This window comes from Elephantulus edwardii, unplaced genomic scaffold (genome assembly GCF_000299155.1).
Source record: "Elephantulus edwardii isolate Elephantulus edwardi_28Jun2011 unplaced genomic scaffold, EleEdw1.0 scaffold00043, whole genome shotgun sequence".
Taxonomy (NCBI): domain Eukaryota; kingdom Metazoa; phylum Chordata; class Mammalia; order Macroscelidea; family Macroscelididae; genus Elephantulus; species Elephantulus edwardii.
This window is the reverse complement of record NW_006399793.1, coordinates 6,123,003-6,133,361: the sequence shown is the minus strand read 5'-3', so window position 1 is coordinate 6,133,361 and position 10,359 is coordinate 6,123,003. Positions and strand designations below refer to the sequence as shown.

At 38.5% G+C, this 10,359-nt stretch overlaps 1 pseudogene; it reads left to right on the top strand.

Annotated features, from left to right (window-relative positions):
* Window positions 1-4,913: 4,913 nt before the first annotated feature.
* LOC102867807 lies at window positions 4,914-5,793 on the top strand (annotated as a pseudogene).
* Window positions 5,794-10,359: the final 4,566 nt, after the last annotated feature.

Genomic DNA, 10,359 nt, shown 5'->3' with positions numbered 1-10,359 from the left:
CCTGTCTGACATACTTTGGACATGTTTTAAGAAGGACTCGGTCCTTAGAGAAGGACATCATGCTTGGTAGGATGGAGGGACAGAGCAGGAGGGGAAGGCCCTCTATGAGGTAGATTGATTCCGTGACTGGGATAATCAGGATGGGAGTGTCAGAGACAGTGCAATTGGCACAAGACAGAGCACGGTTTAGGGCTGTTGTACATAGGGTCGCTGTGAGTCACAAGCGACTCGACAGCACATAACAATAACAACAACATATGAGATAAAGCCTTACCGTCTCTATTTCTAAAGTACATAGTGACTGTACTTTTTCCAAGACAGATTTGTTATTTCTTTCAGCAGTCCAATTACTTTACTTTAATTGTTACACTAATGCATTCTCCATAACCCGATTTATTTGCCTTTTGAACAGTATGCTCAGGTACTGTTGTTGTGTTGTTGTTTTTGTTGTTAGGTGCCATCAAGTCAAGCATGACTCATTGCAATCCTGTGAGCAGAAGATCTGATCCCTGTTCTCTCCTGTGCCATCCTCACGCCTCCTGACACACAACAGCCCATTGCAGCAGTCACCATATCAATCCATCTAGGGGAGGGTCTTCCTCTCCTTGACACTAAAAAATTTCAGGAAGTACCATTTGAACAGGAGCCAATGGTATTGAAGGAAGAAGTAGAAACTGCATTGAAGGCATTGGCAAAAAAATAAGGCCGCAGGAATCAATGGGATACCAATTGACTTGTTTCAATTAACAGATGCAGCCTTGCATGCACTCACCAGTTTATGCCAGGAAATTTGGAGGATGGCAGTCTGGCCAGTGGATTGGAAAAGGTTCATATTTGTCCACATTCCCAAGAAAGGTGATCCAACTGAATTTGGATATTATCGAACAATATCATTGATATCACATGCAAACAAAATACTAATACTACTGAAGATAATTCAAAAACAGCTTGGACAGTAGATAGATAAGGAACTGCCAGGAGTTCAAGCAGGATTTGGAAGAGACTGTGTCACCAGGGATATCATTGCTGATGTAAGACGGATCCTGGCTGAAAATAAGGAATACCAGAAGAATGTCTATTTGCACTTTATTGACTATGCAAAAGCATTTGATTGTGTGACTTATAAGTTGTGGCTTACATTGAGACTAATGGGAATCCCAGAGCACTTTATTGTTCTCATACAATACCCATACCTGTCTCAGGTATTAGGATGGGTTAAAATTAAGATTTACACACATCCCATTACCTTAGGGGTAAAGTAGTTATTACTATTCATTAAGAGATAAGCAGTCTGGAAGAGATAACAATTTCAAAAGTATAAAACTGAATTATTGAACTTCCACGGTCTCAGAGGTGAAATTTTAATCAGAAAAAAAAACACAGACAACAAAACATGCAAAGTAAAAACAATGAACTCTTAGAGTACAAGAACTCTAAATAGGAATATTTTTCTGTGGATTGCTGGAGGGATTCTCCAGTAAGCTGAGGATCTTGAAGAACTGATCGGTAGGAAAGCTGGTTTAATTGACCAATGTGTTTGACAAAATAGACATTCTTGCTGAAGAAGGTCAATCATTTTACTGCTAACCTGCTTAGTGGCACCTTGGAAGAAAGATCTGTGATCAATTTCTGAAAAGAAACCCCATGAAACTCAGTTCTACTCAGTCACACATGAGGTCACCTTGACTCAACAGCAACTGATTTTTTTTCTATCAAGTCATTTCTGATTAATATTATTGCTGTTATTGTTATTGTTACGTGCCGTTGAGTCATAGATAACTCATAGCAACCCTGTGAATGTAAGCCCTGAACATGTATAACTTTCATCTTTCATCATTTCTCTAAGTTCATAGAGTTTCTGGAGGCAAGCTATTCCAAAAGTGAATGCCACTTCTGCTTGCAAGCTTGTTTTAATTTGAAGGCTCCATCAAACACTGTCCATCATGGGTAACCATTATCATATTTGATACATCAGTGTCATATAGTGTTTATCATCACAGCAACCAGGAGTTACCTCTGTACAGCAAATTGACAGGTCAGTGCTATACTACTTATAAGAATGTTTGACAGAAAACAATTAAAACCAGACCGAAGAGCCCAAATGCCTCTGAGGCCAAATCCAACCAGCTCACACCCATCTGTGAGCAACAGTCCACACCCAAGCCTCAACCAAAACAGAAAATACACCTTTGTAGAATCTACCTGCTCTACTCATCTTCCTGAACCTGAAATTAGCCACAAAGTGGCAACCAAATGCCTTTTTTAAATACGAGGCCAAATTAAATCATCTCTCATCCATTTGTTTAGGACTGTTGTACATAGGGTCGCTATGAGTGGCAAATGACTCAAGGGCACATAACAACAACAACAACATCCAATTGTGAGCAACAGACTACACCAAAGCCTCAACCCAAACAGAAAACACACCTTTGTAGAATTCAGATGTTCCACTCATCTGCCTGAACTTTAAAGCAGTGCCCTCTGATTAATATACAGTTCTGATTTGTGACCCAAGGTACAACAAAATTAAACAAGCAGGTCCTGCGTCATCCTCATAATTGTTGCTATGCTAGAGTGCATTATTTCATAGCCTCTTTGTAAAGCCATCCTACTGAGGGTCTTCAGCTAGTTCACTGTTACTCTACTAAGTATGATCTCTAGGGATTAGTCCATTCTGATAATATGTTCAAAATTGATATGATGGTCTCACCATTACTTATTCTAAGAAGCATTCTGACTGTACTACTTCCAAGATACCTTCTTCATCAACATTGCAAAGGCAATGGCATTGATCCTTTTTCAGTCTTCCTTATTCATTGTCCAATTTTCATAAAGATTTGAGGAACTTGGTAATTCCATGGCTTGGGCCAGGTGCACCTACTCCTAAAGGTGAAATTTTGCTTTTGAAAACTAAAGATATTTTTGCCACATGTTTTCTGAATGGAATATGCCATTTGTTTTCTTGCCAATTATTCCCATAAGTATTGAATGTGGATCCAGGTAAAATGAAATCTTCGACAACTTCTGCATTTTCTTCCTTTACGTGATGTTGCTTTTTGAGACAGTTGTGAAGATTTCTTTGTTTTCTTTATGTTGAGATATAGTCCCTATTCAATATTGTATTCTTTGTTCTTCATCCGTAAGGTTTCAAGTCTTCATTTTCATCAAGCAGAGTTCTGTCATTGTAGCTTGTAAACATAGTTGGATAAGATAGCATTGTTGAAAGAAATTACTCTGGATATCACATGACGGAGTTTTGTAAGACTATCAGAAATACAAGCTGAGTTTAGGGGAGGTCATGGCACTAGAGACATTATCACCAATGTCAGATGGATCTTGGCAGAAAGCAGAGAGTACCATAGGAGTGTCTATCAGTGCTTCGTTGACTTAGCAAAGGAATTTGACTGTGTAGATCACAACAAATTATGGCTAACCTTGAGGCTAATAGGAATCCCGGAACACTTGATTGTAGTCACATGAAACCTGTACTTGGACCAGGAAACAGTCCTCAGAACAGAGCAAGGAAACACTGAATGGTCCAAAATCAGGGATGAGTCCTGTCTCCATACCTTGTATACAATCTATATCAGGAACAAACTGTTGACTAGGCTGGGCTTTATTACAAGAAATGTGACACCGGGATTAAAGGAAGACTCATCAACAACCTGTTGTGTGCAGATGGCACAACCTTGCTTGCTTAAACTGAGGAGGACCTAATGCTCTTGCTGCAGAAAATCAAGGAGTGTAGGCTTCAAAATGGATTGGAGATCAGCATCAAAAAGACAAAGATTCTCACCACTGGGCCAATTGTCAGCACCATGAAGAGACTGAGGTTGTTAATAATTTCAGCTTGCTTGGATCCACAGTCAACACTCTTGGCACCAGCAGTCAGAAAATCAAAAGGTGAATTGTTCTAGGAAACTGTGCTCAGGGACCTTTCCAGAGTACAGAGAAGCAAGGATGTCAGTCCAGAGACTAAGATGCACCTGGTTCAGGCCATGGTCTTCATAATTACTTGCTATACACCAGAGTGCTGGATAGTGGCTAAGGATGACAGAAGAAGAATTAATGCTTTTGAGCTGGGGTGTTGAAAAAGAGTATTCAACATACCATGGACTTCCAAAAGAAAAAAAATATCATGGAGAGGGTAAACCCAAGTTTGTCCTTGGAGGCTAGGCTTTTGAACTTCTGTCTCACATACTTAGGCACATGGCCAGAAAGGACCAGTCATTGGAGAAGGATATCATGCTTAGAAAGGTGAAGGGACAGTGCAGGAGAGGAAGACCTCGGATGTTAACTGGGACAATGGGAGTAAGTGTGTTGAAGTCAGTGAGACTGACTTAGGTCAGCTTTCAGAGCTGTTATACATAAGGTCACTATGAGTCACAGTTAACTCAATAGCACATCACAAAAAAAACAACTAATGACTTACTCACTTAAAATAGCTTTTTCAACAATGTAACTGACACATGAACTTCACTGGATGGAGTACTCAGGAATTTACTTGAATAAAGCTTTGGTATTGATAAAGAAGCTCAATGTTGCCATGGTAATTAGTTATATAAAAAAAAGAATATGAACGATTGTATAAGACACAAGGTAAATGAACGAGACACAATGAATATGAATGTATAAAACACAGAGAATGTGTACAAAACACAAAATGTATAAATTATTATATACAAACAAATAACAAACTTCTAAAAATCATACACTTTCACTTTTCAAAGAAAAGAGCAAACTGGGGGAGAGTGGGGTGGGCAGGGAGAAAAATGCAACAATGAATGAATGAATGAATAGAAATCCAAAATCTCTGTAAATATTCATTAAAATTAATAATAATTTTTAAAATATTTTGAAAAAACAAACCACGAGGGTCTGTCTGCCCGACCTTCAGCAAGGTCGACACCATCATGTTTTCTCAGGCAAACCTCGTTGTCTCTGCCTGGGCTGTGCAGCCACAATGGACCCAAGTTCGAAATATGGCAACTTTGAAAGATATTGCCAGGCAACTGAAGTCAATCGAAAGCATTCAGAAAATTACCAAGTCTATGAAAATGGTAGCAGCAGCAAAATATGCCCAAGCAGAGAGGGAGCTGAAACCAGCTCGAGTATATGGAGTTGGATCTCTGGCTCTCTATGAGAAAGCTGATATTTAAGGTTCCTGAGAACAAGAAGAAACACCTCATTATTGGTGTATCCTCAGATCAAGGGCTTTGTGGTGCTATTCATTCCTCGGTTGCTAAACTGATGAAAAATGAGGTGGCTGAGCTTACAGCCGCTGGAAAAGAAGTTGTGATTGTTGGGATTGGAGATAAAATCAGGGGCATCCTGCATTTGGACCAATTTCTGGTAACATTTAAAGAAGTGCGCAGGAAACCTCCTACTTTTGGAGGTGCATCAGTTATTGCTCTTGAATTGCTGAATTCTGGCTATGAATTTGATGAAGGACCTATCCTCTTTAATCGATTCAGGTCTGTCATCTCCTATAAAACTGATGAAAAGCCCATATTTTCCCTTAATACAAGTGCTGAAAGCATGAGTATCTATGATGATATTGATGCTGATGTGCTACAAAATTACCAAGAATACAGTCTGGGAAACATCATCTACTACTCTCTGAAGGAGTCCACCACTAGTGAACAAAGTGCCAGGATGCCAGCTATGGACAATGCCAGCAAGAATGCCTCTGAGATGATCGACAAACTGACTTTGACATTCAACCGTACCCACCAAGCTGTCATCACAAAGGAGTTGGTTGAAATCATCTCTGGTGCTGCAGCTCTAGATTAATGAAAATCAAGTGTCATCCTCAGATGAAGAGGTAAAGAAGAAAAGTTAAGCCAGTTCATTTCATTATGCTTAATGCTATCCTTGTCACAAAGATTGTTGGTCCATTGTTCAAACTACTAAAGACAGCAAGATATTTGTAAATTATCTTAAAATAAATGATTTTAAATTTAAGAAAAAACTCACACAATTTCTACAAATGATAGGATGAAAAACCAATGAAAAAAATGTTTTACAAAGAATCTCAATATCATCAGACAAAATATGGCCAGGGGCCAGCTTTGGAACATCAATTGTTCATATGCAACATCAATTGTTCATATGCAAGTCCATATGATTGAAGCTGAAGAAAACTAAAATAGGTCCACAATAGCCAAAGTCTGACCTTGAGTATGCCCCACCTGCATTTAGAGACTATTTCAAGAATATATTTGAGAAAGTAACAGAGATGCTTTCAAATGCTGAATATCTTCCATTGAATGCACATTGCACTTAAATAAAAATTCCTTAGGTATTCCAAAAGACTCCACATGATTTTGCATTTCTTTATCTTGCCAGCCTCATGGTATATCATTCTCTCTTGTTTTAACATATTCCTGTCAAATTGACCTTTCAGTGACTCAAATAAATCCTGCTTCAGATGATTTGCATAGTCTTTTCTCTAGTGGGCACCCTGTTCCTGCAGATTTTTATACTGTTAGCTTCTTTTTATCATATTCCTTTGTCAGAGGTGCCTGCTCTGAAAAGATTTTCAGCCGCATTTACCCAAGGCCTTTTCTTAATTTCATTATCTTCAATCTTAACAAACATCTCATATGCTTGTTTAATTGTTTTTTTCTGCTATAAATTAAAGTTTCATTAAGATAGATTCTATGTCTACACTATTTACTGCTTCATCCCCAGCAGCTAGAATAGCTTCGGGGCGGGGGGGCAGGTGTGGAAGGTGGTGAAACTCAGCACATATGAAAGAAATGATAAATGTAAGGGGAGAGTGGAGGAAAGAATCTTGTTTATATAACAGAGCTCTATCAAGAACTTAGAAAGCTGTTTAATCATTAAGTTCTCCAGAGTCTATTTCTTGATACTTCAAAATCTAATCATTGGTCTCCTGTTGAAGTTCAAATATGTCTGAATCAGATATTTTAAATTCCATCCATCATCTAAAGCTTGGAGAGACTTTGTTCTTCAAATCATGTTTCAATAAAAGAAAAGAGAAATAAAGAAAGAAAAAGGATTAGTGGGCACCTGCAGGTGGGAGGTGACAGGTGTCACAGAGAGAGAAGAATACTGAATAGAAAGTCGAAGGTTCTAAAGACAAAGTTGGCCTACTTCCCACTTCTGCCTAAATGCAGCCCTAAAACAGGGTTAAGTCTTTTTTTCTATTGTAGTCTTGATCAAATCCATTCAGTAAATTCTCCCAGTAATGACTAATAGGAGAAAATTACTGATGTCATTCAACAATTCCAATTTAGATAGCCTTGCATACTAAAATAAGCTTGATTTATGTCCTCTAAAGAATTTTTCCGTTTTTAGAGAACGATGATTCTTGTACTCATGGTTTTACATATTTATGTTTAGGCATTCATAAGAAATTTCAACAGATGCAATGTTTTAAATCCCTACATCCAAAAAAAAAAAAAAAAATAGAAGCACAATGTTAACTCAAGAGTGTTCAAATCTGTCTTTCACAAGCTTATTCTGTTTGAATTTTAGTTCCAGGTGGGAAAAAAGGAAACTAGTATCACAGAACTTGCTTCCATTTTCTCACATCATTCCGTGTTCTGACTCATCTGCAATCTAAGAATAATAATATACTTCAGCTCTTTGAATATTCATTAGAGTTTGCTTTGTCTTCCTGAGCTGCCTTTAAATCCTCTGTTCAGCTCCTTAACTTCTGATTTCTTCCCTTTGCTTTGGCTCCTCAGCCCTCTGGTGCTCAGAGTCTCTTCTGACATCATTTTGATCTTTTCTATTTCTTTCATCTTTTGACTTCTTGTATTCTTCCTGCATGATAATCTTATTGGTGGGCGCTTTTTAAAAAATGCATCCTCTTACCTTCCTCCCCACTCAATTAGTACATTTAAGCCATTCATATTAAGTGTGGTTATTCTGCTGTTGCTGGTCCATCCACTATTCTTTATCGTCTCTGTGTGAAGGATTTCCTTGAGTATTTCTTGTAGAATTGGTCTTGTTTTCATGAATTCTGTAAATTCCTGCTTTTCTGTAAATTACCTCATTTCTCCTTCATATGTAATGGACAGCTTTGCTGGGTACAGGATGCATGGTGGGCAGTTGTTTTCTTTCAGCCTTCTGTAGATGCCATCTCATTGTCTTCTTGCTCAAATGATTTTACTAAGAAATCAGAGCTTAATCGAATTGGTTCTCCTTTATAGGTGACTCTGTTTTCTGTTTATTTGGGGGTGGGGGTTGTCTCTTTTTATAAATTTTAAATTGTGATTTAGAAGAGGTCGTGATACTAGGGATATTATAGCTGATGTTAGATGGATCTTGGCAGAAAGCAGAGAGTACCAGAGGAATGTCTGTCTGTACTCCATTGACTTTGAAAGGCTTTTGACTGTGTGGATCACAACAAGCTATGAGAAGAATGGGAATTCCAAAACACTTGATTGTGCTTATGTGAAACCTATACGTAGATCAAGAGGCAGTCATCAGAACAGAGCAAGGAGATACTACATGGTTCAAAATTAAGAAGGGGGTTTGCCAGGGATGTATTCTGTTTCCATATCTTTTCCATTTATATGCAGAACAGATCATCTGGAATGCTGGGCTGTATGAGGAGAAGTGTGGCATCAGGATTGGAGGAAGATTCATCAACAACCTGCATTATGCAGATGACAAAACCCTGTTTACTGAAGCTGACAAGTACCTGAAGCACTTGCTGCAGTAGATCAAGGACTGAAGCCTTCAATATGACTTGAGGCTCAATATTAAGAAAACAAAAGGTCTCACCACTATTGAGATAGTTAACAGTTTTAGTTTTCTTGGCTCCACAGTCAACATTCTTGGTACCAGCAGCCAAGAAATCAAGAGATAAATTGCATTGGGAAAGTCAGCTGCCAGAAAATTCTCCAGAGTACTGAAGAGCAAAGACATACGGCTGGAGACTAAGATGTGCCTGATCTGGGCTATAGTCTTCGCAGTTGTGTGACTAGGGATGATAGAAAGAGAATTGATGCCTTTAAGCTGTGATGCTGGAGAAGAGTGTTGAATATGCCTTGGACTGCTAGGAGAACAAACAGGTTTATCCTGGAGAGGGTGAAAACAGGCTGCTCCTTGGAGTCAAGGATTCTGAAGCTTCATCTGCTATACTCTGGGCATGTTGCAAGCAGGGACTGGTCCTTGGAGAGGGACATCATGTTTGGGAGAGCAGAGGGACAGTGCAGGAGAGATGAGATAGATCGATTCAGTGATTGGGGTAGTGGGAGTAGGTGTGTCAGAGGCAATGAGGTTAGCACAGGACATAACAGGATTAGGGCTCTTGTACATAGGGTCACTATGAGTCCCAAGCGACTCAACAGCACATAACAACAACAACCACCCCCCGTTCATTTAAAAAATAATGATTTCATTGTTACATCATTTCCTCCCTCCCCCCAACCACTCTCCCAGTCCACTTTTTTTTTTTTTTCTCCCAGTCCACTTTGCTATGCATCTCTTATTCTGGAATAATGCCTAATCTTAAATTCCTTTTATATAGTTCTTTCCTTCATCTGTTCTAATTCAGTGTTCAATATTTATCCCCTCTTTTCTTAGTTTCCCCCAATCAACATGTCAGTCCTATTTTGTAATAGTGGTATTATGCACTATTTGTCCTTTTGTGACTGAGCTATTTCACTTAGCATAATGCCCTCCAGGTCACCCATGTGGTGTAATATTTTATGAGTTCCTCGTTTCTCAATTCTTCGTAGCATTCCATTGTGTACCATAGTTTTTCTATCCATTCATTTGTTGATGGGCACATGGGTTGCTTCCATCTCTTTGCTATTGTGAATAATGCAGCAATAAACATGGGTGTGCATATATCCGTTTGAATGACAGCTCTGGTTTCTTTAGTTTATATTCCTAGTAGTGGAATTACGGGGTAAAATAGTATTTCTATTGCCATATTTTTGGGAAAGGACTCTTTTTCTCATGATGCTTTTAGTATCTATCCTCTTTTATTTTGGAAACTTTAACTATGATCTATCTTGATGTTTTTCTTTTAGGATCTAGTCTATTGGACATTCACTGAGCTTCTGGAATGTCAATTTCTTCTTTTTTAAAATTCTTTTTGTAAAGTTTTCTTCTAGTATCTCTTCCATAATAGTCTTAGTCCTTCCATCCTTTACTCTCACATCCACTCCCAACCTATGCCTCTTGTCCTGGGATTCCAATCACAGGTATGTTGTTCTGTCTGATGTTATCTCACATGATGTTAATGTTTTACTTTTTCCTTCTCTCTCTTTTTTCATCTTCTATGTTCTTATTGAGGTTCTTGTCTTCTATTCCCCTGATTCATTGTTCCATCTCTTCTATTGCTATAGAACCTATGAAAAATTATAAGGACAA